The sequence below is a fragment of the Anneissia japonica genome, unplaced genomic scaffold (genome assembly GCF_011630105.1).
Source record: "Anneissia japonica isolate Jap-2015-1 unplaced genomic scaffold, ASM1163010v1 scaffold287790_len634930_cov199, whole genome shotgun sequence".
Lineage (NCBI taxonomy): Eukaryota > Metazoa > Echinodermata > Crinoidea > Comatulida > Comatulidae > Anneissia > Anneissia japonica.
The window spans coordinates 510,672-515,538 of record NW_022748191.1 but is presented as its reverse complement, the minus strand read 5'-3'; the positions used below and the strand labels follow the sequence as shown (position 1 = coordinate 515,538).

Genomic DNA, 4,867 nt, shown 5'->3' with positions numbered 1-4,867 from the left:
TCTGGTTTAATTGTACAGTAATTAATTCGCCCATTAACTTGTCACTGAACTTATATTTTGTGGTCCAATCAACTAATTGTATTGATAACTTGATTCTGATTGGTTTATTATTCTTTATGTATATGTAAGATCTCCCAAGTTTTCTCACTTTTAACGTTGATGAAGATTTTAGCAGGAGCTATCGAAATATCCGTTTGATTTTGTTGCTTAATAAATTTGTGTTCCGCAAGTCAACTTTCAATGATTGTACACCGTTTTTTCATTGCTTTTGCATTATATATATATATATATAAGACGTAAAATTACAAACAGCAGCCGAGGCTGAAAAAGTTTGTATTACAATGACAAAACACATACAAAAACATTAAAAGGAAAAAAACATCAATATATAAATATAAATTCAATATAAAAATATGATTATGATTGCAACAATGATGGATACATACAAAAACATTAAAGGTGAAAATTACATTAATATTAATAAAAAAAATCAATTCAAAAATAATGTATGTTGTTACTTCTGGCTAGTCAGATTTATAATTTGTCACCGGCACAAAGTGCAACCTCTTCACTCCCTGGGGAGTATTCTAGTCCTGCTTGCAATTAAATGCAAATACAGACACAATTCCACATTCAACCTACCAGTTACCCATTTATTTATACTTCTGGGTGAAGAGAGAAATGTACAGTAGGTAAAGTGCTTTGCCTAAGGACACAAGCAAAATTCACAGTTCCTATTTAAGGGACTCTCCTACTAAGGGAACACTTTTTTCTGTCCTGAAGGTGTCCCTTTATTAGCTGTACTACCGAATTTTGTGTTGTAAGCATCGATTTTGGCATTTTACTTTAATATTTTTAATATTGTACTGGTTGCAGTAATAGATGCAGACCATGATATGGAGATAAAAATGATTCTCTGTGGTTAGTAATCAAATGCTAAGATAAGGACTAAGAGCTGCATCATAAGATTTTTTTTTGCCGCTACACATATTTATTTATTTATTTATTTATTTGTGACCTTTGTATTGGTGGCACTCACAATCAGTGGTGCGATCTTACAAAATATACAATAGAAAAAGGAGAGGATAATCAAAACATGAACAGGCAACACTTAACTAAACTGATCTTAAAACTTAATATTAAGTAATATTCATTCCGTGCGAAAGGGTCCGTTTACATAGCATAGGAAATCGGTTTTGTAGCCCTACTATAATTTGTGAGTCAGTGAGAGGTTAGATAAGAAACCAGAGAAATGTTTATCTTAAACCCATCAGTCAAAAACCTTATAATGTAAACAAAATGCTTACAAGTGGTGACTTCCTCATTTTCTGTTGATACACTATACCTTTATAAGTTCCTAATTCAATTCTGTTCTTTTAATGAATTCAAGTCCATTTGTATCCATCATTCTGTATCCAGTACTGTAGTTACATGTTGCATAAACATAATTTATAACTTAGGGATGTTCCACCAGCTGACAAGTCTGTATTGGCAGTTGTGATATCAAGCACATGATGAGTTGGTACCCATCTCTATTGTCTTTGAAATTGAAAATATAGCAACTTCCTATTTCCGTAGTGTAGTTTACTGATACAGTCTGTGTTGGTTGAACTAACAAATTTTGCATAATATAATCATTCAATTGTGATGTCATTGTTATCTCTTAACTTTATATTTCTATTCCTGAGTGGGCAATGCTTTTTCCTACAGTATGCCTGGTAAGATGCAATATTGACTGTTGGTACTCGATATTAACTGTTGCGACACAGTATTGGCCATCTCCAAGCAATTATTGCTCATTGCTACTGTACATAATGGTATTGACTAAATCTCTTGACAGTTCCGTCTTGTAAAGGCAAAACAAAAATTGATGGTCAATGTACCTTTTTTTTCAAGCCCCCTTTACTGTACATGGACTTTCTTGATGCTTTTATTATGCGATTCATCTAATTTGCTTTCTTAATTAAGAAAAATCTTAAAACCTGTGTGTTACGGGAATGTTATAACTTGCCTTATTTTCTTACTTACAGTAGCGCCTTTAATAAATTTTAAATTGGTGTTTTATAAATATTTATTATTATTATTGTTATTATTATTGTTTATATTGTTATTATTATTATTATTATTATTGTTATTGTTATTATTATTATTTTTATTTTATTACTTACTGGGCTGATGCTAAAAACCTTCATTTTATTTTTTATAAAAAAAATTAATGAACATAACATTTAGGTAAAAAATATGAGGTTAAGTGATAACATTATCAAACGCTTGCTTTAAAAAAAAATATTGAAACCAAGCAAACTATAAATATTAGTTCAGACTACATGTCTATGTGCCAGATATTTTATGTTTTGTTGTAATATTTATGACACTGATAATATATACGGTAGGCCTAAAGTGTATTAGTACTGTAAGTATGACGATCAATATGGTAAATTAAATCGCTGTGCTAATAGTGTTGTACTTTCGACATTAAGAGCGCTGACTACTCTAGTACTTTTGACATTAAAAAGATTATCATATCAACCTACATAAAGATCATGTTGTCCTCAATACTTATTGACATAACAATAAAAATAAACAAATGTAAATGGAATCCTCTTCCTCACCATCATCATCATGACATCATTATGAGTTTGGCATGATATATTATACTACAATAGCAGTGTAGATGCAATGGTTGTGCTACAGTCTTTCGATTTTTCATTCATTGTCCTTGGGCAGAGCACTTTATACATGTCATCTCTTTTACCCAGGAGTACAGGTATGTGTACCTTGCAGGTTTGAATGTCAGTGTGCTGATTATTAGCTGCTACATAATGGAATACTCCCCCAGGGTCCATGCATCTTAGATTCATGTGTTCCAATATACAGTATGTGAAGTGCCAGAGGTGTTTCAATGTGTTACTGTATATGCTCTATTAACGACTGGAACAATAGAAAGTGGACTATTGTAGTACAGTTTATTATCGCCAGCAAAATACAGTAATCATCACCTTCATATTATATATCACCATTTTTACTAATTTTCATGAATTTTTTATAAACATTCCTAGCATCATCATCTTCATCATCATCCTCATGATTATCTTAACTATATAGGTTAATTGTACAAAAACTGTATGTGGTAATCCCTGCGGCAAAAATGCACTTTAGAGACATTCCACAATTATTTAAAAAATTATTCTCAAGATGTTAACATTTGAAAGATGGATGTGGCTTACAACTAAATATGACATTTAATATTGTGTACTTATCAAATCATTTATTCAGAAAGAAACCTAAGATCACCAACAGGCAAATTCAATCTAAATATTTTTTACCTATGGAAATGTTTTTTAAAATTATATTGTTTGGATCAAGTAGATATATTTAATCATTCAAGGAATGGGCATTACTATAGCTTTCTCATGGTTCTCTTATTTCATGTTTTCATGTTATCTTGAATTCTGTTACCATATTTAGAGGCGTATATTCACTTGATTCTACTATTTTGACTGACCACACCGATCCAACAATTGTACTTGCTCCCTAAATGAGCTGGTTCAATTAATTTTCAAATAAAAAAGTTTTTTACAAAATATTTTAACTAGAGAAGGCCCAATAAAAAAAATATTAGTTTATCACCCTCGCGCATGTCTTGACTTACATGGTACTAAAAAAATATATATTTTTGAAAAACAATTTTTTTTTTGGAAAATTATTTTTTTCATTTTTAAAAATTAAATTAAAATAGTTAAGGTAGATATTGTTTGTATTGTCTCAATCATGTTTTACTTTGAATATCAGTATACCAGCAAAGCAACCCAAGGGTGATATTTGGCTTTATCAAACTAAAAATTTTTAAAAAAGCCTCCCTCCCTCCCTCATCACTTTTCCAGTTTATTTAGGGTGATAAACAAATAATTCTTTTTAAGGGTCTAATAAATAATTTTAAGCAGTTATTTGAATTTCACAGCAATAGAATCCCAATCATTGTCTTGGCCATGGTCAGTCCATGACTCTAATTCTATAATAATATAGAAAAATCAGCGCTAGATGTTCTGAAATATTTATATTGGGTTTTCTTCATTTCTCTAATAATTCTCTCTGAACTGGTCAGCTAGGTTTAATTTTACCCTAAGTGCTGGTCAGCATTTGTATACCACCATGGAGAAAATATATCTTATAGATTTTCCTACATGAATTTACCAACCAACTTCTAATCCCTGAGTCAGTGAGCGTAGTGGTGGCTATTAGAATTCCTCCATGAATATGAGCTACAGCAAACCTGGATTGGCAAGAGCTCAGATTATTTACATTTTAATAGGCATAGAGTAGAGAGATGAATGTTAATGAATTGTAGCAGCTCTCAAGAGAGCATTGTTACTAAATTTTCTATGCTATTCTAATCATTGCCATCAGTATTCCTACAATACTGACCTTGATCACAGTGCCATTTATTAATTATTTTGCATTATTCTCAATAACATAATAATAATAATAATAATAATTAATTATTATTATTATTATTATTATATTTATTTGGAAGATGCTTTTTTAACAGCCGCACACATCACATCACATCAATGGTGCATCCACAATAAAACTATAACAATCAAAATCATTAAAAAACCAACAATCAAAACACAAAAAAGATGGTATGATTAGGGAAAATTGGGAACAATATCCCAACTCAGCCTTAATACAAGTAGAACACTATTTGTAAATACAGCATAGCCATTCACTGGACATGAATTAACTTAACCAAGACATTGCCCGAAATGATCATTCTCAAAAATATCGTCATATTTTTGAATTTTATTAGTGGTTTATTGTGTCTTCGATCGTTCGGTAACATGATATATATATATATATATATATA

At 30.6% G+C, this 4,867-nt stretch overlaps 1 protein-coding gene across 2 annotated transcripts in view; it reads left to right on the top strand.

Moving 5' to 3' along the window:
* The window catches only part of LOC117120689 (exostosin-like 3), a 37,763-nt gene that overhangs the window by 7,057 nt on the left and 25,839 nt on the right, over nucleotides 1-4,867 (top strand). The gene's annotated exons all lie outside the window — the stretch shown is intronic.